Source organism: Protopterus annectens, chromosome 5.part0 (genome assembly GCF_019279795.1).
Source record: "Protopterus annectens isolate FY-2018-M chromosome 5.part0, PAN1.0, whole genome shotgun sequence".
NCBI classification, from domain to species: domain Eukaryota; kingdom Metazoa; phylum Chordata; order Ceratodontiformes; family Protopteridae; genus Protopterus; species Protopterus annectens.
The window spans coordinates 1,876,180,276-1,876,204,114 of NC_056735.1; the positions used below are offsets into that span (position 1 = coordinate 1,876,180,276).

Consider the following 23,839-nt stretch of genomic DNA (forward strand, 5'->3'; position numbering starts at 1 on the left):
AGTAAGCTTTAGAATCATTGTATGACACTGTTCTCATGGGGGTAACCTACCGTTGGGGATTTCTTTTCATTTTCTAGTCAAGTCTGATGCCAGCTCTTTGATTATAGTATGTACATAAATATAAGTTGTATTGTAAAAAAGACATATTGAATGCTGTGTGAAGTATTGTTTTATTTTAGCCTGCGAGTGAATGAGTGTGTGTGTGTGCGTGTGTGTGTGTGTGTGTTTCTCGGAGTTTCAGCATATCCTAGCCTTTCCAGTTGTATTTCTTAACCTAGACTTAGCAAGTGATAATGCTTATCCAGATATGTTGAGGTAAGAGGTCGCGAGTTATGCAGATCACTTAACTGCTGCTGTTGCTGCCAGGGATCGCTCTCACCCTTTCTCTCTCTCTCTCTCTCACACACACACACACACACACACACACACACACACACACACACAGTTTTTTATTTTAAGTTTCTTTTCCTTTTTACTTTGCACTCGTTAAACAGCAAAAGAGCTGCTTAGTGAGTATAAAATAACTGCTCAAGCAGTCTGACTGTTCACTCCATATCTTTCTCCGAAACACACATACACAGTCTCTTCTGCTTTTACACACACATACACATACACATTCAGTCTGTTCTGCTTTCATGCATGCACTTACTCACACACACACAGACAGAAACATAAACACACTCATACACATACATAGACACATATGTACCTTTTTCCGTGTATTGATTTTTTTTTTTACACTCACTAAACAGCAAAACGCTGCTTAGTGAGTGTAAAATAATGTCTTGATCGATCTCGTTTTCACTCATATGCACACATACACTTGCACACACACAGACATAAACACAAATGCACACTTTTTTTTTTTTTACATTTTTACACTCACTAAACAGCAGAAGCAACACTTAGTGAGCGTAAAATAATGGTGTCTGTTAGGCTTTTCCAGTCCAAGCTCCATTGCAGCTTGATATTCTGCCATGAAGCAGCGGACTCACTTTTCGATGGGCATTACCTCCCTGGACTACATGAAGAGAGACATGGAGGAGCTTTTGGCTCTTGTAGCCCAGGCATGTATGATCCTAGCCCTGAGTAGCATCCTGCCATCACTCAGAATGATACCACAGTACAAGGACAAAATGATTGACTTCAACAATTGGCTAAGCTTCTGGTGTCATTCTAAGGGGATCCAGTATCTGCCTGGGATGACATGATCGACAAACCACGATGCTTTGCCAGAGATGGCCTGCACCTGTCGCCCTTGGGATTCCGGATACTGGCTAAGGCTCTTGCCACCTCTATAGTGCCTTTTTTAGGCAAGATTCAAATGACAAATTCACCACCATAACAGGTACAAGCAAGCAAAATCTGAGGGTAATGCTACTCAGTGCTAAAAGTCTAACCTCAAAATGCACTCACTCGAGAAACTCCTTAAAATGGAGAACATCGACATCTGTGCAGTGACAGAGACCTGGTTCAAGACTCCAGAGAGCACCCCTGCATTACCAGGCTATAATTCATACCACTACTATCGGCCACCTAACTTGGACCGAAGCACTAAAGGCAGAGGTGTGTCCATATTCATTAAAGATATCCACACCTCCAGGCTAGTTGCTCAGCATAATGCATCTGAGATTACCCAAGTGCAACTAACGCTGGGCAAGACCGCATTGCAAATTGTAGCTTGCTACAGATCCCCCATCATGCCCCAGGATTCCCACTCCTCATTTCTTGATACACTGGAAAATATTAGGGTACAACCTAACACCCTAATAATGGGTGATTTCAACTACCCCACCATTAACTGGGAAAACTACTCATGTACCAACTCTTGTGCTCAACGTTTTCTGGAATTCATAAATTCCAATGCCTTGCTTCAACTTATCACGACACCCATGCTGACGGACAATAGAGATACGACTGCTGAATCCTATACAATTGCACTTTATAAGCACTTACACGAGTGCATGGATCGTGCAATCCCTAACAGAACCAAGATGCTATCCTCCAAAAAAAGAAGCCAATCTGGTGGTCCCCTGCTATAAACAAACTCTACAAAAGAAGAACGAAACTGTTGCAAAAAAGAGTAAAATCCCATGATTGGAGGAACTCCGTGGTCGGCCTCAGTACGAAGCTGAGATCCCTCATAAAATCCTCCAAAGCTAGTTACGAAAACAAAATCACCACTGATTCTAAAGACAACCACAAAGCATTCTATAGCTATGTCAAGAATCTCAATGGCAACACTCAGATCTGCTCTGAGTTACAGCACAATGGCACTAAATATACAGAACCAACTGATATTGCCAACATCCTGGCAGGTAGGTTCAGTGCTAACTTTACCCCTCTCTCATCCCCTAAAGGGCCCATCTCTATACCAGAAGATTTACGGCTGCACAGGTAAAAACACACACTCTCCAAAGCCAAGAACACAGCATCCATGGGACCTGACAACATCCTAGGCTGCGTTCTACATGAACTACAGAATGAATTGGCACCCCAACTACGTATCATGTTCAATCGTAGCCTCACCTCAGGCTTTGTGCCCACTGAATGGCGCACAGCAACAGTTATCCCACTCCACAAAGGGGGAGCCACCATGGACCCCGGGAACTACTGCCCCATTAGCCTGACAAGCCTGGTCTGCAAAGCTATGGAGCGTATCATCATGGAACTTAGAAACAATGACATTGGTAATCTCCAAACTCTGGACCCTACCCAGTTCGGGTTTGTAAAAGGCAGATCATATCTCCTAAACCTGATAGACTTCTTTGAAGCGGTCACCAAAGCTGTAGATGAGGGTAAGGTGGTACACACAGCCTATCTAAATCTCGCCAAGGCTTTCGACACCATCCCCCACTCTGGAATTATAGACAAACTCACTAAACTAGGTATAAATCCCTATGTCACAAGATGGGCTGCCAACTAGCTCACTGATCGAACCCACACTGTGAAAGTAGCAGACTCTAAATCCAACTTCAGACCAGTGACAAGTGGAGTACCACAGGGTTCAGTCCTAGGTCCTCTCCTGTTTGGTATTTGCTTCTCTGAAGTACAGGCTAACACAGAAGGTCTTTGGCTAACAAAGTTTGCAGATGACTGCAAACTAGGAGCCATAATCAAATCTCCTAACGATGTGGACATCCTACAAAATGGCCTCACTGAGACAGATGCCTGGTGTCAAAGCCATGGCTTCAAGCTCAATGCCAAAAAGTGCATTGTCATCTCTTTTGGTAAAAACTCTGACCCATGAACTACCACATAGGCGGTAGTCTACTTAACACCAAAAGTGTGATAAGAGACCTTGGGACAGAGGTGGACAGTAGTCTCTCCTTTGATAATCACATTGCCACAGTAGTCAGGAAATCCTTCTACGTGGCACACCTCATCACTAAAGGTTTCTCATCCAGGAAAAAAGAGGTCATTGTTCCCCTCTGCTCATCACTCATTAGACCCATTATAGAGTACAATGCCCATTTTGGTATGTACCTCACAAGACATCTACAACAACTGGAAAGGCCACAGAAGTACCTCACAAAGAGGATTACTAGCCTCAAACAGATGCCCTATGCAGACCGTCTCAAAAGACTCCAGCTTTACTCTGTCGCATATCGCCTACTCAGAGGCGATCTCTGCCTAACGTACAAAGCTATGTCAAACCCAGAGCTGCTGGACATGCTCCACGTAAAGAAATCCCAATCCCTCTGAGCTACACACTCTAGGGACAAAAACCTTGTCACCACAATAAACAGAACATGCTGGAGGGATAGATTCCTGTCCCAGAGACTTCCCATACTCTGGAACAAACTACCTATCTATATCAAACAAAGCTCCTCATTAGCACTCTTCAAGAAAAATCTTGATGATTGGATGGGAGATAGGAAATTCACCCCGGGGATCACTTCTGTGGCTCTGCTTGACAGGGGCACAGGAAAATAATTTTCTTGGGTGGCAAAAATCCAGGGTACTGTTTGGCTAGGCTTATATAGGCCCTAGGGCCAAAAGCCTAGTACCTACCTATGAACCTATATTAATACCTTGCTGGAGAACATTCTTTATCCAGTCAGGGTGCTGATGTAAAGTTTGCCCATTCCCCAAGTGTTTTTAATCTGCATCTTGTCTCAAATCTAATGCACTGCTAATATATTTTTTTTGTAAAGCATGCTTAGTGATGACTCTGTATCTCATATATTTATTGTTTGTTGCTACTAGTCATTACCGTGTCTTTGCTGATGTAATATTTATATTTATTCAGTATGCAGTTTCTGTAGTTTATACTTGTTTGTTTTACTTTGTATACTTTAGTAGGCATTGGCGCTTTTCCTTCTGGATATTCACTCTGAATGATCTGATCTGAGCTGAACTAACCTAGTTAACAAGGTGAATAATTGAATAAATACAGATAACAAGTTTTCTAGAGCCCATGATATATTCCTTCTGATGAGTCTCAAAAACAGCATTTTGCTGCTTTATATGTGCTTAACGTTTCTACAGACACCATTTTCAGGTGCTGAGTACCAATGCCGTGTTTGTACTATACCGTGTGACCAAGTGCTCTGAGCATGCCTGGTACTCACAATCCTGACTTAATTCTGAAAAAATTGTAGTTGTACTTGTGAGCAATGGGTAAGTTATTTGGGGTTTTCAATGATGTTTTACCTTATGAAGCACAGATATTTGATTGATGTGAACCATAGCACACACAAATGTGTAGCTTGTTTATCAAATTCTAAGATTTGTTTTTTTAACACCATTGCTAAAACAGCAAGTAATGTGCTGGAAATTATAACACTTACCTTGCATGCAGGATTACTGCATCACTTCCATCTTTTGCTGTTATTAGCAAGGATCAAACAACAGCATAGTCACAGTCTGTTCTGAATAGGCTTGAGGCAGAGAACTGCTCTGTCTCACTCAGGAACTCTTACTAAAGTAGCACGTTTATTTAGTAATAGTTACCTGAACCTGATCTTACTTTGCTGCCGCTTTCAGTTCCTGAACAGGTCAGTTTTCAGGTTAAGGTTTTCTTTGGCTGGAACACAGCTCTGTAGTAAGTGTCTCTTAATTTAATTGTGCAAGCCAATCCTTTTCTTAGACCTCTGTACAATCATTAATAATGCACACATTGCTGCTTGAATGGTTCCATAGAAATTTACCCTGCATTTATTTAAAATCTTGGCAAAAAAATGCGCATTTGATATGCAGACAGCAGGATGATCCAGATTACTTTTTGGCACCTTAATTACCTTTAATTAATCACAAATGGCCCAATCGATATATAAAAGAACAGTTTTTACAGCACAGCTCGGTGGTAGATACAGACTAGTTTATGTAATACAGCTGATGGTGGGAAGAGTCCGTAACACCAGGAATGATGTGGTGAGTTATGTAATGCTCTCTGTAGAAGTCAATAGACAGTTATTGCAGACATAATCTAGCAGACTGCATTGGGATGTTAAGTATTTGGGAAGGAACAAGATGGGAAGATGCAGTAGAAGAAATGGGAGTGCAAAGTGTAAACATCCTCTTTAAACCTGAAGTGTAGACTCATTGGTAGTTGCATTAAACCTGAAGTGTAAACTCATTGGTAGTTGCATTAAACCTGAAGTGTAGACTCATTGGTAGTTACATTGCTCCCTGAACTGCTTACCCTCCACTCTGTACCTCTGTAGAGAAAGGTCATGCAGCATTCAAGATGGTAGCTCCCCAACAGTCTCTGCAGAAGGTTTACCTTGTTCCATTTTTTTTTTTTGATTAGGCAGTTTTTTTTCCCTTTTTTTCTGGTTTCCTTATTGGACAAGAAACTGTAGGATTCTGTTGGCCCACTGACAGCACTTTATTGAGCGCTGTTTGATCAACAGGAAAAGAGAGACATGAGTTCAACCAATATTGGAGCTTTCTTTTTTTCTCCACTGCTGTGCAACATCAGAGTAGGTAAACTACTTACCTTGAGGTTCATTGAAACTTCTTTTTCAGTTAATCAGACAGCACTCTATCGAAGGTCGATATGTATCTGAAACTGCAAAGTCTTGCATTATTGGTTTTGTTTTACAGCTTCCCCAATGGGCTAGCATACTGCTGCATTACTAGTTGGATGGTGACCGTGGCTGTAGTTGAAAACAGTTAGCTATTTTTTTGATATTAAATGTTAACATTTATTTAGAGAAAAAGTTAACATTTTATTTACCTATTACAGACCATCTGAACTGTAGTTACTCGGTTCTAATAGATTGATTCTGCTGTAGACATCTAACAGAAAAGGAACAGGGAGATAACTCTTGTAGTATTGGACAGTGAGATCTCCAAGCTGCTTTTGTAACCATATAACAGCATACAGTTCACTCATTTACGATAAGGTAGTATGTAGCCGTAGTTTGCTACTTTTCTCTGGTCTGAATGGCTGTTACTTTTTTCAGTCTGAATAAGTGTTACTTGCAGGAATACTGACTGTAAAGAGAGGAGTGCTGGGAAAAAGGTAAGGCTGTGAATACCTACGGGTATGATATTCATCGTGTTACACTGCTGCAGTCATCACACTTGGGTTATCCTGCCGTCAGGCGGTCCCGCAGTCGGCCAGAGTTCCAAAGTCTTGGTCTGGCGTCGGTTGCTGTCGCTTCTTCCCTGACGTCAGTGCGCCAGGGGTATATAAGAGGCATCCGACTCCATTTTCTTCAGTCTTTCTTGCCGCGCGGTACCCGAAGCAGAAGCAGTTTGCAAGTGCCGGTCGGCCGACTCCTGAGATTTTCATATCGAATTTCAGACCGAAGTCTTCAATAAAGCTAAGTACCCCGTTGGGGAACCTTTTCTTGCCTCAGTCTGATGTCAGAAAAAGTTAACAATTGCATTTCTTGTGGGAAGCAAATACCTCATAAGGACTTTCATTCTTATTGTATTCCTTGCCTAGGCCCCTAGACCACGACGTCACAGGTTGTCGGTTTTGTGCTAGGTTTAACAAACGAACTATTAAACGTCGGTTTGATTTCGCCCAACATTATTTTGGTAGGAAATTTAATTATATCATGCCATCGGAGCAACCGACGACCAGAATGCATAAAAAACGCAAAGAAAAGGACAGGCAGCCGAGACCCAAACCAGACTCCGAGGCCTCTGCTAGGCAAGTCGCCGGTTCTCCGGTTTTTAGTGAGGTTCCTACGCAGCCCCTGATGACCGCTGATTTAGAACCCCAGGCGGCATCCGATTCCCAAGCGGAGATTGCTAGGCCTCCACAACCTTTACCTTTAGGCCCTTCCGACTCCATGGCTGAAGGAGATTCCGGTGCAGTTGAAACGCCTTCAGTTGCACAAGGTGCCTTCAGACCGACTACACTCACTATTAAATCCTATGCAAAGCTGAAAATCCCTTTAAAAACAAAGAAGACTGTACAGCAGTCTCCAGTACAAGGCCTCATGCCTAAGAAACAGATGCTTAAGATGGCTGAAGATTTAATTACCCTAATCAGGGGTTCCCATCCCCCTCCTGATAAAAGGCCAAGACAGGAGGAAGACTATGCTTCCTCTGACCAGGTTTCAATTTCCTCAGATTCTTCTGAGGAACAGGAATATTCTTTTCCCCCTTATGAAGACTCTGATGTTGAAGAGTCTATCCCTTCAGCATCTCCCCCAGAAGACTACTCTTTTGGGGAAATTTTACATACCATGAGGGAACATTTCCACTGGGAAGGCCAGGATTACTCTGATTCTAAGAAAAGGCTCCGAGAGTTCCTTTTACTACCCCAGCACAGACCACTTGCTATTCCACCCGTGTTAGACATTGTGGATGATGTCTATGCAGAATCTAGCCTTAACCCAGATTCACAACCTCCTGCACCAGCCAAACCAGACAGATAGTATAGAGTCCCTGACTCACACAAATTCCTATATAAAAGCCCTGTTGCTGACCCAGAAACCATTTCCCAGGGTCCCAAAGGGGTTAAGGCCTCTATTGCTAAAAATCTTGCACCCTCTGAAAGGGATTCTAGAGCACTAGACAGCTATGAGGGCCTTAAATTGCCAGTTTCACATGCTGAAATATCAACAATATTTGATGTCTCAATTAAAACAAAAAATGATCACACATACAGAACATCCTGATTTCAAGTAAATGCAAGATTTGTTGCATGCAGCTGAACAAGTGGGAAAACATACTTTGCAATGTGGATTTGATTCATTGGAAGCTTCTTGTAGAGCAGCAGTGACAGGGTCTGTCATACGTAGGCATGCTTGGTTAAAAGAACAAACTTTACCTGATCATGTTAAAGCAAAGTTATTGGATGCACCTTTACAGCAGGATGTTTTATTTGGTGTAAAAGCAGAAGAGGTTTTAAAGAAAATGGAGGATAAGGCAAAATCTATGCAGACAGTCAAGGATTTTTTACAGGTTCAACCCCCTCGTTTCAGCAGAAATTGGCCAACCAAAAACTGGTCCTTTCCAGCTTCTGCCAGACCACAGAGGGGCAAATACAGACGCCCAAGGGGCAGAGGTCAGTCACAAGGCTCTTACCAGCCTCGACAATGGGGTGCCACAATCCAGAAAGGAGGAGAAGACAGGTCTCAAACTATCAGAAGACAAACACAATGACTTAACCCTCAGACTGCCGAGCAAATCCCTCTTGGCAGCTCCCATGGGAGGAAAACTAGCAGTTTTTGCAGACAACTGGTACATCATCACAAAAGACAAATCGGTCCTAAATATTGTATCTCAAGGATACAGATTCCACTTTCACACTTTACCAAGGATAAAAGGAAAGCCAAACCTGCCACCAAAGCAATGGGCAGAGGCTCAAAAGCAAATTTCAGCTCTCATGGACATGAGCGCCATTCAACAGGTTCCTACACAGGAGCAAGGACAAGGATTTTACTCAAGACTCTTTCTAGTTCCCCAAAAGGACAAAGCCTGGAGACCCATTCTGGACCTCTCAATTCTAAACACATATCTGGAAGTACCCAAATTCAAGATGCTAACACTACAGCAAGTTCTTCCCATGCTGGGCAAGAAGGCTTGGCTAGTAATGTTGGACCGCAAGGAGGCATACCTGCGTGTCCCTATCAAACAAAATTGCAGAAAATACCTCCGATTTATAGCAGGTTCAACCCATTACCAATTCTCTGCACTGCCCTTTGGCTTATCTACTGCACCCAGGGTCTTCACAAAAGCCTGACACCAGTAATTGCATACTGCAGACAAAGAGGAATTCAAATATATCCATACCTGGACGACTGCCTTATTCAAGCAGAAAGCAAGGACATTCTTTTAAAGCATCTGGCATTTGTCAAAAACCTATTAAGTTGCCTAGGGTACACAGTAAACGAAAAGAAGTCAAAACTAGTGCCCTCACAAGACATAATATTCCTGGGTGCCAGCTTAAATACAACGGCCCAGATGGCTTATCTCACGCCAGACAAACAAAGACAACTGACTCAATACTTCAAAATGATGGCAACAAAGACCCAACTCCCTGCAAGAAAAATTCTGCAGGCCTTGGGATTCAAGGCATCTTGCATACTACTAATACCATTTCCAAAACTGCATATGAGGAAATTACAGTGGTACCTGAAAAGCGTAGGGACTCAACACAGCCACAGCTTCGAAACAATAATTCCACTCATTCCCTGCCTTCAACAGGAGTTTCTATGGTGGGCTCAGGCATGTCACCTCAACAAGGGTCAGCCTTTTACCTTACCCACAGCCAGCTAAACTGTAAAAACAGATGCATCGGATTATGCCTGGGGAGCACACATGGCAGGACAGTGTATTCAGGGCAAATGGTCTGCAGATCAAAGGCATCTACATATCAATCAAAAAGAGATGCTAGCTGTACAAAATGCCCTAACAGCTTTCAAGGACCTCCTACATCCAGGACAACTCCTAATAAAGACGGACAACACCACAGTGATGTGGTACATAAACAAGCAAGGAGGCACACATTCCTACCCCCTATGCAGGCAAGCAATGACCTTGTGGAACACAGCACTGACCTACTAAGTTCAGCTACAAGCACAATTCCTGCCAGGAAAGAAAAACACATTGGCAGACGATCTAAGCAGAAACATCATAGATCCTCACGAGTGGAAACTAGATCCACAAGTATTTGCAATGATAACTCAAAAATGGGGGAGCCCAGACATAGATCTGTTTGCTTCCCCCCAAAACTACCAACTACGGAAATTCTGCACAAGGACATACCACACACTAGCTTGGAAAGTGGACGCCCTCTCATTCAGTTGGAAAACATTGACAGTGTATGCCTTTCCTCCACTGCCTCTTCTGGCAAAGGTGCTGCTGAAAGCCAGATTAGAGAGGCCACAAATGATACTCATTGCTCCAGACTGGCCATGCCAACACTGGTATCCAATACTAAGGAACATGGCTCAAGGCCCACCATGGATTTTACCTCCAATTCCTCAACTGCTCACTCAGCAAAACAATCAGATTCTACACAGCCAGCTCAAGACTTTAAATCTGGCTGCATGGCAAATTACCTAAACAACCAGTCAACACTTCTCTCTAAAGCTGTGATGGATGTCATTCTGGAGGCCAGGAGGCCCAGCACCAGGAAAGCCTATTCAGACAAATGGAAAAGATTCTGCGCCTGGAACCAGGCTAAAGGCCAAAATCCCCTTGTCCCAAATATTCCTTAGATTCTTCAATATTTAACTGAGATGTTGCACAAAGGACTTTCCTTTTCATCTATTAAGATCCACGCCTCAGTTATTTCAGCTCAATACAATACGTATCCTCCTATATTTTCACATCCATTACTAAGACAGTTCCTCAGAGGGGCTAAGAACATAAGACCACCCCGGAGAGCACCAACACCAACTTGGGATCTCAACTTTGTTTTGGAAAAACTTACACTACCGCCCTTTGAACCAGCTTTTACAGCTGATCTACAGTTTCTATCATGGAAAACTGCCCTGCTGCTAGCAATAACTTCAGCACGAAGAGTCTAAGAGCTACAGGCCCTAATGACAGTGGAGCCTTTCATCATTTTCCATCAAGACAGAGTCGCTTTACGAACTAACCCTTCCTTTATGCCAAAGGTGGTATCCAGTGTGGCCCTAAACCAAACCATTCATTTGTCCACCTTTTATCCAAACCCCCAGAACAAAGGAGAAAGGCTCCTACACTCTTTGGACATTCACAGGCAATTACGTTACTACTTGGATAAAACTAAGGCTTTCAGAAAATCTGACCAGCTCTTTGTATCCTATGCTGCAGGATCACAAGGAAAGGCTGTCTCAAAACAGACCATTTGAAAATGGATAGGACATTGTATCCGTTTCTGCTACACACACCATGGGAAACTTGTACCTGGTAACATTAGGCCCCATTCCACCAGGGCTACAGCAACATCAACAGCCTTCCTCAGAGGGGTACCAACCAAGGATATTTTGGAGGCTGCAACTTGGAGTTCAGTGCACACCTTCACCAAGCACTATCACTTACCTCTATACTCTCAAACCAGAGCTGGCTTTGCCACTGCAGTTCTGCAGGGCCTACTAGCCTCTCCAAACCCTGTTTAGTTCCACCACCCATCCTTAGCTTTGGGATTCAAGCCAAGTGTGATGACTGCAGCAGTGTAACACGATGAACATAGTACAGTTTTGTACCTACCATAAATGTAGATGTTCAAGTGTTCACACTGCTGCAGTCCAAGTTACCCTCCTTCCATCCCCTCTGACCTAGCTGAACTTTTCTATACCTTTTCTATCCTGTACAACCTTTGTGGTGTATTTGCTTGTAACTGAAGGTATTCCTTTTATTCCTTTTACATGTTTTATTAGCAATATGTATTGCCTATCTACTTGGGGGCACCTGACATCTGGGGCAAGAAAAACTGAAGAAAATGGCGTCGGATGCCTCTTATATACCCCTGGCGCACTGACATCAGGGAAGAAGCGACAGCAACCAACGCCAGACCAAGACTTTGGAACTCTGGCTGACTGCAGGACCGCCTGACGGCAGGATAACCCAAGTGTGATGACTACAGCAGTGTGAACACTCGAACATCTACATTTATGGTAGGTACAAAACTGTACTTTTCCTCTACCCCCTGAGAGCAATTCAGTTACTCTTTTTTTAAGGTCCATAAAAGTTTCACTGTGTTGTTTTATCACTTGTTGCAATCTCACTTCAACCTTCTGTTATAGAAATATGAGTTAATATTTTACCATGAGCACCTCTACATGCAGTAGAGCTCCGAGGCATCATTTACTTGTAATTTCATGCATTTTCGGTGTCGGATTGTTTTACAGTACAGTGTAATTTGACAGGAGTCTTGAATAAATGAATTAAAGTGTGTATTCTTTGAACTCAATGAGAGATGAGGCCGCAGTGCTAGAGATAAACAGTAAGCATGGTGTGCTGCCCCTCCTTCATTTATTCGCCCCCACACAAAACACTTGGAAATACAAACAGCAGCAGCTGCTGTCAGAAGACTAGGCTACGTCCACATCATTTATACAGCTGCTGGCTCTGCTTCATTTCAGATGAGGCAGTTGCCTTGTGTCTCCATCGAGATAAATATATATCATCTAAAGACTGTATGTTTTGTTTATTTTTTGGAAGGAGCAAACATATTTGCACATCTACCCCAACACATACACTGTCTTATCTTCTGGTCCCTGCAACATAATTATTAATTTAATAGTGTATTAAATGAAAACATTTGAGATCTCTGCAAAACATTATCTCTATTGCAAGAATGAGTGGCTGCTTACGACCCTTTTTTAAGTGTCATCTCTCATGGTAGGTAGGCTGAGAATAGATGCAGCATGTCCTATCTTTCTCTTCCTCACTGCATGCTGAATGTCTTACATATGAAGTATGTCAGCCAATTATCGTTATTGTGACTTCACTTTTAATTTTCAAACCACTGAAGAGCGCTTCATTAAGTCAAAGAGCAGATGTTTTTCATTTTTTTTTTTGTTCTTGTACTTCATTATTAAACTTGCAGGTTATAATCCTTTGAGCTCAAGCACTGCTCAAGCACTGTTACACAGCAAATCTATCAGCTGCCAGTTTCTTGTGTAACCATTACAGAAAAAAATGTCACCATTGTTCTGAAAGCTTTTCAGAGGCATGAAATGTTTGGCTTCATTTCAGAAGCTATGCATTTGTCAACCCCCCTCCCCCAGTTATGCATTCAAATTGTCTCCACAAGAAGTTTTTCTTTTCTTTCTTGATTTATATTTTGATGTCATGGTTCCTATCATTTCAAAACCTGTCCTGAGATAGTGCCTTTACCATATAGTCTCATTAATGACCAATAAAAAATGCATTGAAACATTAAAAGAAAATGTGTAGATCAAAGATGTGCAGCCTCAATAAACAGAACAGGTGTAACAGCTTTAATGAAGTGTAGCTATACAACCCATATTTTACGGTATCCTATTCAAGATAGAAAGAAATGACTTTGTATGTATTGTTTGTGCTAATACATAATAGACTGCATTGTCGAATTGTGCTGTAGCTCTGATTCTTTTCAGTCATTTGGAGCATTAATAGGCATAGAAAAAGCATGCAGCAACAGCAAGTCATTTTTTTTTTCTTTTAATAATGATCAACAAATCCTGAAAACATTATGTAAATGAGTCTGTTTTGCTATGTGCCATTTGTGTGTGTGTGTGTGTGTGTGTGTGTGTGTGTGTGTGTGTGTGTGTGTGTACACGCAGATGAGATGAAGAGCTGCAAGTTCCTGCATTTACAGGCTGTTTGATAGCCAGTCACTTTTACTGGTAGTAGTATTATCTTACTGAATGATGCAAATCTTATTAGTCATGCTAAATTTCTAAAGCGCTTTCACACCTGGCAACCACTGCAACAAGAATGTCTTTTTGGAATTTTATTATCCATCATGTTGTCACGCAGTCATTTAGCTGAAATTAGACTTATGGCATATTAGTCAGCAGGTGAGCGCCATGGACTAACCTTCTAGGTTATTTGAGAGCTCCAGGATTAGGACAGGGCATAGCAGAAACCTTCTTTTTTCTGTGCAAGAGGTCACCAATTTTCTGAACACAGCTGTGTGTTGCTTACTCATGTGCAACTCTACAAAAAAGGACTACATTGAATAGTCAACTCATTAATAGCTCTGAGCTGTGGAACCTCATACTCCTAACAGCTTGCACACTTCATTACATTTTTGAGCATTTTCTGGAAAATCAAGTTAAAAAGCACAAATCAAAGATAAGTATTTTGTGACAGAAATTTTGCAAAAAGGTGTAAACGCTAATGTTATCAGTCTTATTTGCAGTGATAATAGTTTGAGCATTTACTGTCTTTAACTCAGTACTGTAAGCAAACAATAATGTCTTACAGGGTGTGTGTTAATGTGTAATTAATACCCACCCAGGGGTGTTATGAGTGGCGGAGGGCCGCTACACTCCTGGAAGGGTGTTAATTTCACATTAACACACACCCTGGAGGGCATTATTGTGTTTAGAGAATGGGATCTTTGTAAAATTGTTGTGTTTTACTTATTTATTTTTTTAAGTACTATATTATTTTTTTATATATATTTTTGACTTAAAAATAGTTCCTGCGCCTAATGTTTCAGACTTGCTGTAGTATATGTTGATGGTGTTGGAGGAAGCATTTTACATCGAAAATATAACCCTTAACAAATATCCAGGCATTTACTTTATTTTTGATCCCTTACTCCTGAAGTATTTGGTTTGTTGCCATTTATTGGAAACTGAAGTTAAGTAATCCATACATTTAAATTTCAGACTATTATTTTCTTCAGAAAATTCGTACTAACACAAATCCTTTTAATTAAGCAAGTTTGTAATTTTAAAAAAGCGGTAATTAATATCTGTTCCTATTTTTGAGCATTTGTTGCCTCTTTACTTTAGGCTTTATCCAGAGTGTTTCAGCTGAAAGAACCAGAGATATGCAAATGATACTGTCATTCTCACTCAGTCTGTCACGCGCACCTCTGTTTCAGAAAATGTATGCTAACAGAAATCCTAATAATCAAGTAAAACATGTTCCTATTTTGAGCCTTTGTCCCTCATTTATTTTAGGTTTATCCAGATATTTTGAGCTAAGAGTCAACAGAGGTACACAAACCTCATAACTGATCCTGTTGCTACCAGGGACCGTTCTCAGTCTTCACTCTCTCACACACACTCAGTCTGTTCTGCTTTCATGCACGCATTCATTCCCACACACAGACAGAAACATAAACACACACACACACACACACACACACACACACACACACACACACACACACACACACACACACACGCTTTTTTGGTTTCATTTATTTTACACTTGCTAAACAGCAATAGCACTGCTTAGCGAGTGTAAGATAAAGGCTCTATTGAGCTCTCACTCTAATACATGCATACACCCTCACACACAGACATAAACATATAACACTATTTTTAAAATGTTTTCTTTATTATTGTGCACTCACTAAACAGCAAAAGTGCTGCTTAGTGAGTGTAAAATAATGGCAGACGTTAGGTTTTTGTGTCTGAACTCCATTGATATGCTGCAGTGAAGCGGTGGACTTGTTTTTAAGCGGGCATTACTTGTACATTAATACCCTGCTGGAGAACGTTCGTTCTCCAATCAGAATGTGATCTACAGATCACCCATTCTCTAAAATATAATGCACACAAACTTAGAATTGTATATTTTTTTATTGTTTCACAGTGTTTCTTATCTCAAAAACTGTACAACATAGATGTGTAGTGTTACATCACTTTTGTTCAACCAGACTTGAGCTTTCTCATGACAGCAAGCAATTCCTTTGTGAATGCTTGTTTACCAAGATATTTGCAAAAATATGAAATTATATTTACTCGTATAAGTAATAGAACTAACATATTGTGCTTGTACAGAGATGTACAGCTTATAGTACAAATATCAATGACAGTCTCCTTTAGCATTACCTGATGCCAGCAGTTAGTAAATTACTTGGTTTTGGAAATACTACTGCACATATGGAAGCATTACATATCTTCATAATTGCTAGCAATATTTCCAATGCAGCATATTATACAAGGATCATGACAATATATTTTTCTGTCTGCTACCGTGAAATTTCATGTCAAGTCCTTCAATGGCATGCATCTCTCTCAATTATGAAAATCTTAATATAACTATGAAAGTATAAGTGAGAGGTGACAAACTGTGATTAATATCTTCACTGCAGCATATCCTAGGTTAACAATCGTGCTGTAATTTTTTTGCTTATACCTCACCCTTTATGTTGCTTATTACTAATCCATAAGGGACTTATTTAAGAAAGCCAGTTCCAAAACCTGTCAAGATTACATAAGAAGCTATGGGTGCTAAAGGGAAAGCCAATATAGGTGACAGTGGGACTCCTACAGTGGCAGGTTCTACACCAGCCTCCGCTGTGCTGTTAGAAGTCTGGAGAAAGGAGAAGCTGGCAGAGACCCAATGATTGACGTGAGGCACTAGATAGAAGGCCATACGATATCATGAGGATTGATGTCAAAAAAGTGCCCATATTTAAAAGTGCATCTGACAGGCAAAAGACATTGTGTGCTGTGTGGAAAAATATTTCTTTTTTTTTCATTACCTTCTTACTTTTGATTATCATTTAAGTCTGACTGGGCAAAGTCCCTTTAAAGTAGAGGCCTGAGGAGAAAAGCTCTGCATTATGTACAGGCACATAACATGACTTAAGAGTAGAAAATGTACAATTTATTACATTACATTACTGGTATCTGAAACAATAGTCCCAGTGGTATCAGCTATATGTCTGATAAGTCTGAATTAAAAACAAACTCTATATTCATATTAAACTTTATTTTTAGTACTGCGTTAATGCTATATTATTCTAACAATTCTGTCAGAGAGCCTTGAGGAGAAGAGGTTCTAATAAAGAACCCTAAAGAATGCCTTTTTTACAAGAGAACATGCTAAAATATACATTCTTCCACCGGGGCGGTGGGGCAAAACTCCCCTGATAAAAGACAGCAGTCCAGTTAGAAATGTACCTTCTTAAGTGGGGATGAGGGCCAGTTGGCACACCTGCTATGCACATTCCTGTAAGATCTGCAGGCATTACTTAAACAATACCATAACCACCAAGCATAGTGAGCATGCTGGGAGGATAAGCTGTTAGTTCTTCAGCTAATAACAGTAGGCATACCACAAGGCTGTGTATTAGGACTTAATATATTCATAAATAAAATGTGTCCTAAATCTGTAACTGCCGATGTGGAATAACCTGATCATCTTACACTTTCTGATTTGAAGACTCCCGCTTTGCTGCTAAGTGTATTTTGGGAATGTGTGATTTGTATATATATTTGTGTATATCACTGCACACTGTTTTTGTTAATTGCTCCTTCTCCACTGTGCCTATTTATGACTACACCGTTAATACTTTGATGGTGGATATATTTATTATAGGAGCTGTTCTCCTCATTTCCATTGCAAATGGGCTATAACGCAGCTTATATCTCAGGTAGCAAAACACAAATAAATTCTTGCAAATGGACAAGAAGCTAATTAATAGTAAGTATCAGTGGCCCAAGGTACTCTTGTCCCTCCAGTTGTTGGTTGCAGTTAGTAGCTATCCCTTCACTTACCTTTTCAAACAGATCATACTGCCATAGTTGCATTGCTAAATTCCTGCCATCAGTGGTACAAATATTCACCAGTGCTGTGGTCTGTTGTCCCATAAAGTCACGCTTCTGAGTGGGCCATCCGCCTGGCCATTGGTCATATCTGCTTGTAAGGAGTTAATTGTTTTCCACAAACAGATGACACCCTCATTGCAACAGATGTCTACCGTACCAGATGGGAGAGCCTTTTGCTCTTGCAACTATATGACTATCAGCTTACAATAACAACTTTTAGAGGATGCTTTTATTTAGTGTATGCAAGCTTTGAGTTATATAGGCCTGCAATACAGCAGGCATGCTACTCGATGGTTGTTATTCTCTGAAAATGTTGTCCTAATTTTCATTTTTCTCATTTTTGTAATTTCTCCAACTGAACATGTTTAACATTTTGAAACGATTGCTGTCTTTGTACCCCGCCCCTTACCTTATTTTCTTCTACCAGAACAAGCTCTGCAAAGGATTAGTATAACATTTATTGCAGATGTGTTTTACAGAAGCTGATTCAAATGTTATTTTGTCTGCAGTTATAGTTAACTAGATTAGTGACTACAACATGTTCCTTCTTTTGGCTATTAGCATTATCTGCTGTTTAATTTTTGACAGCCAGAGCTTCATAATAGTTTATCATATTAATGCTAATGCATGTTGAAAGAGCCCCTTTGAAACCGAACCAGGGTTTATAAACCTGCATTTTTTCCATTACCAGTCAGTCTGATAGTTCTAGAAGACTGAAAGACAAGAATCTATGTTGTACTCTTTCTACGAAAAGATATCAGGTATGGGACATAAAATGTACACCTTTTTGTTTACATGTTTTATTTTAATTGGTGAGTGATAGCTTTTTAAAAAAAATTTTCTTATATTTTCTCTTATCTGCTCTGGTGTATTTGGTAATTTATTGTAAATGGTGACAGATCATGTTCTCCAACATGTTAAATACTATCTTTAAATTTTCTTATATATTTAAATGGTTGCTGACAAATATTGGTGAACATAGAAATTAGCAATGACAGATGTGTCATCTGTTTCTTTTAAACAGATTGTTAAGTAAACTTTACCCAGAGAAATGTCTCATTGGTGATTTGATACTGTTTATTGTAACAGAAAAGATTTCAGCAAACTGCTTCAGAATGAGAAAGGATTATTAAAGTTCCTGCAATTAACATATATTCGTAGGATTGTGTTTTGTACTGTTAAACAAAATCCTGCTTTATTTAATGGTATGACTTTGGATTGGTTTATGGTAAATAAGGAAAAATCTTACCATGTATTATATATCCCTGTTTGCACATTCATCTTTCTAGTATCACCTTGTTTGTTTGTTAACCACGTGAGTGTACTGGTCTTTTCTGAGCACTTCCAGCTATAGCTTGGGCCATGAATTCAGGGATAAATGGAATTCTAGGGACAGTTTAGTGTGTCTAATTAGCCAGCATGTTTTGGAAAGGTAAGAAGAGACTGTAGTACTCAAAGAAAACCTACAAAGACAAGCAGATAATAGGTGGACACCACAGAGACAGTGACTGGCAGTCAGGATTGAACTGCAGAGCTGTGAAGCAGAAATCGTAACCACTAGCCCACCCAGCTGCTCTTCACAACAGATTATTTAAATTAGAAAAAATCGCTTTGCAGTCATGGCTATTCTGTATGAAAGTGCACACCAAACATAGAACAGCTGATGGACAGAATGAATGGAAAGCAGGGCATCAGAACGTATTGAGGAAAATCTATGGTGCTAATAAGGTAATAAAGTTTAAAAAATGTGCATTTATTTATTTAAGTGTGAAACATTCTTTGGTCTGGCAGTATATCACAGCCACTAAATAAAAATCTTGACAACAGCAGCACAGATATGTAATACTAAACAGTCCTACATTTGTATACATTCTTAGATGGATGCCTGTCAGAAAATAATGAATTTGCTTTTCCTTATCTCTTATTGTTGATATTAATTGAAAATGCATAAGTACTATGTCTTGTTCTTATCTTTGCATACAGTACAGAGAAGATGAATATCGCACTTGATTGAGGCAAAAAAGTAGGTATTTTGATACAAGAATTGCAGAGTAACTTCCTTTTGGAAGTGTGAGAGACCCGTTAATGCTGACCCTGCAACTTTCAAAAATAAAGTATAATTTCTAAAGATGTTGCAGCCTCCATCGTGGAAGCTGTGCCTCCCATACCCCATTACTTGTATGTACTGTCTCAGAGACGCTATGCAACAGAGCAGGAGGGGATTCTACAAGATACCTCAAACCATGTTCATCTTTTAAATCCTGCTGCTCTGTGGGTCTCAGTCATGGCCCACTGAACTTCAACACAGACCCGTCTGCGCATTTCAGACCCGTATTGCTTTTTACACAAAACTGAAACAGAAATAATCCCGCCACAAAGATGGAAAGTAAGGGATATGTGTATATAAACAATACTGTTTTCAACACAGGTACACTTGGAATTGTGTGTACACAAAAAAACCCTTTTAATTGGCTCTTTTGGTAAATGAGCTTGCACGTTAGACCTATTGTATTATAAACGAATACATTTGTAGGGAATTGGGGGGCATATTATAAACTGATACATTTGTAGTGAACTGGGGGGATGTGGCCAGCACACTAGGTAGCTCCCTACTGTTCGTCAAACAGATGATGATGTCCATGTGTTCTACTACTGGCACAAGCAGATGGAGCCTTGAGAGTACCTAGGGAGTGTAGCTGCCCCACTGATGCTGCATTAAAGTGTCCAGAATGAAATTTTAATTGATCAGGTTTAAGGATGAAGCACACAAATGTTTAATCTTAAGTCACAAGTTTACTTTGTATTCCTGACATCCACCATACCACTCTGACTATACCGCAGATCAACTGTCACTGCCTGGTATGCCATTCTGGCATACTTAATGAAGCAGTATTTAACAAGACATGTTTTACAGCACCACTGCATTCTGACATGGGGGTCTGTGTCCAAGTAACCCTACTCTCTAAATATAATGCCTCGAAAGTCACAACACCCAAAGAAGTTTAATACATGTATTGCCTTTTCTCTCAGCCACTGTGTTTTACAGGTAGTATATTTAAATATTATCTTGTGAGTCAGATCCCCCCCCCAAAACACACATATCAGAGTATGCTTTGGTCTTTCAGAATCGACAAGTTTACATTTCTTTCTTTCTTTCTATTGTGGTTAGTTGGGGCAGCAGAGAAGTGTGGATGGTTTCTTTGGTGTCAAAGAAATCAAAATAGACCAATGGTATCTAGGGTAAGTAATCAGCCTGCAGAGGCAAGTGGCACCTGGCTAGCATCAATGACACACCCTCATTCTATATCAGGTGAGGCTTAACTGACTAATCTAACATCAATGACACACTCTCATTCTATATCAGGTGGGGCTTAACGGACTAAACTAACATCAATGACACACCCTCATTCTATATGAGGTGGGGCTTAACGGACTAATCTAACATCAATGACACACCCTCATTCTATATCAGGTGGGGCTTAACTGACTAACATCAATGACACACCCTCATGCTATATCAGGTGGGGCTTAACTGACTAATCTAACATCGGTGACGCACCCTCATTCTATATCAGGTGGGGCTTAACAGACTAATCTAACATCAGTGACACACCCTCATTCTATATCAGGTGGGGCTTAACTGACTAATCTAACATCAATGACACACCCTCATTCTATATCAGGTGGGGCTTAACGGATTAATCTAACATCAGTGACACACCCTCATTCTATATCAGGTGGGGCTTAACGGACTAATCTTCTTGTAGAGAAATAAAGCTGTAGCTATCCTCCCACTATTTTTGTTTAAGAAGGGAAAGTCAAAATGGAAATACTTCTTCTAAAATACCTCAGATACTGATGGACCATTAAGGAAGTGCCAGAGTCTGCTCTAGTTATGATCCTGATTTTTTAAAAGTCTATAAATCTGGTCAGAATTTGTTTCATTGAACTAGAATGTTTTGGATTAAGCTGTGGAAGAGTTTGATGCAATAGATAATTTATTTGTCCAAGAGCAGATTAAATATGACGCTCCTACCTCATTAATTAACCCACAGTATGAGGTAAAAATGTAAGAGGGGTTCAGAAATCCCTGTTAGAGAGGGATGTAGCTCCATTATGGAATGGTCACTGCATTCATTACTCAAATTAAAAAGTCTCATTGCCTCATTAGTAGCTCATTTCTTTTTACTTCGGTAACCATTAAGCCCGCTGGGACATTAGTTTTTTTTTCACCCATTAAGCAAGTGAAAACTGACAGTTTTATACCCTAACACATAAACCACTGCGAAGATGTGATTTTCTTGTATGGTTTTGATGGCTGACTGGAATTCAGCTTTATATCCCCAGATTTGCATTCCTCCATTTCTCCTTTGTCTGTCCTGCTGCATTGTTCATTTTAATGCAGCGACATATGTATTTGGCCTGTTTACACTTTGTTATAGTTCATTTACTGTATTTTTAGCTCATTTACTGTATTTTTAGCTCATTTACTGTGTTTTTAGCTCATTTACTGTATTTTTCATAGTTTTGATAGGTGCACTGAACAAAACACCGTCCATTTTCATGCATAATGGATGAACACATTACAGTAGCAAAATTTTATAAAAATAGTTGGCAGGAGTTTGGTTAAATGTGAATATTCAAAACAGTTACACATTTACAGTGTCAAAAATCCTAATCGAGTTACCAAAATACATTGCTAACTTTTAAGCAGATGCATTTACTCAGTAATAAGTGGTGTCAGATATGCTGCTTGTTGAATATTAGCAGTTAAAGCATAACAGACACGTTCCCCCATTTCCGTCTTCTTTGCTGACGGAATAATTTCGTTATCTGCTTTTGTACATCTCCTAAGCTTCAACTTCTGAAACAGGATTGTATGTTCCACACCATGCAACCCACTCAGTTATTACTTTTTGTCCTTTCTAGTAAGAATGTTATTTTAGCAGAGTATCTCATTATATATTGCTATTACACAGTGACATTATTTTTATAAAAAGAAATGTCTTATCTTTTTATGTAATGCCATCATTATTATGGAATTCCCTTAACTTATCCTTAAGCCACAGTGTTTAAGGGTTAGAGTTCTAGTGAACATGCGCGAGGTGGATGATAAATTGTCAGTCGGGCCTCTTTATTGCTGGAAGTATAGTCTGGTGAATAATTTTTCTGTCAAAGCCAGATGCATCATTTTTCTAAGATACGGTTGCCGGTTTTCTATCATACACTGGGTCTGTTCAGGGAAAGGGTATTTATTAACTGTTTGTGACTATTGAAGTACACTTGAGCATAATAGACTAGCATTGTTTAATAAAAATAAAAGTCTAATCTTTTTAAACAGTAGTGTTATATTAGAGAATTTCATTTCCCCGTCTCTGATTGCTGACTTGTGTGTCTGGGGATGGATTAGAAGATGACTGCTTCCGTGCAGGTGGGCAACAATGTTGGGCAGTGTTTTTCATAAATGAAGTTCCTGCTTGTGGAAAAATGCTTTTTAATAGTAAGATGGGAGTTTTCAGATAGAACATTGTTAAAAGATGCTGTTTTATTTTGACCATAATGATATTTTTAAGAGAAACACTTTTTTTTTATTCTGCTGCTCAGCAGCAATGTGGAATTGTCAGCTATGATTTTTATCTTTCTCTAAGCCATGCTCCTTTATATTTTATTGTGACTAACAAATTCCTTGCCAGTGTCATAAAAAGGTTGGGATGAACAGGATACATGATGCAGGTGCCAACTTGTACTTTTGCTGAAAGTTTCAGAAAAAATGGACAGCTTACAAGCTTTCTATTAAGCAATTCAAATCACTTTATAAACTGTTAAATAGTCTTTTAAAATTAAACAGAGTAAGTAGCCCATTTACCAGCTATCTGAAGTGATTACCAATGACAGTTTGTAAACTGTCAAACTTTTTTTAAAGGTTTCACAGCTTAGAAGCTGTAATTAAGTGATCATTGTTGTGATAATTTAGAAACAGTGTGTGGGTGTATGGGTAGGGGGTATTTTGTCCAGGGCACCAAATTCCCTTGCTACTGCTGTGCTTCTGTCTGTGGTTAATTTGAGCTTTGTGAGCATGCCATCCATCACTCATCTTTTTAAGTCTCGGTAAGTTCTTTAATTGTCAGTGTTGTGTTTATTGAAATTAAACGTACATGTTGGCATGAGCATCATAAGGCAATATCCAAATGTCTGTGGTCATACAGCAGAAA

The 23,839-nt window shown here is 40.0% G+C and overlaps 1 protein-coding gene across 1 annotated transcript in view; it reads left to right on the top strand.

Moving 5' to 3' along the window:
• DGKH (diacylglycerol kinase eta) overlaps window positions 1–23,839 on the top strand; it is a 1,992,493-nt gene that overhangs the window by 311,105 nt on the left and 1,657,549 nt on the right. The window lies entirely within an intron of this gene.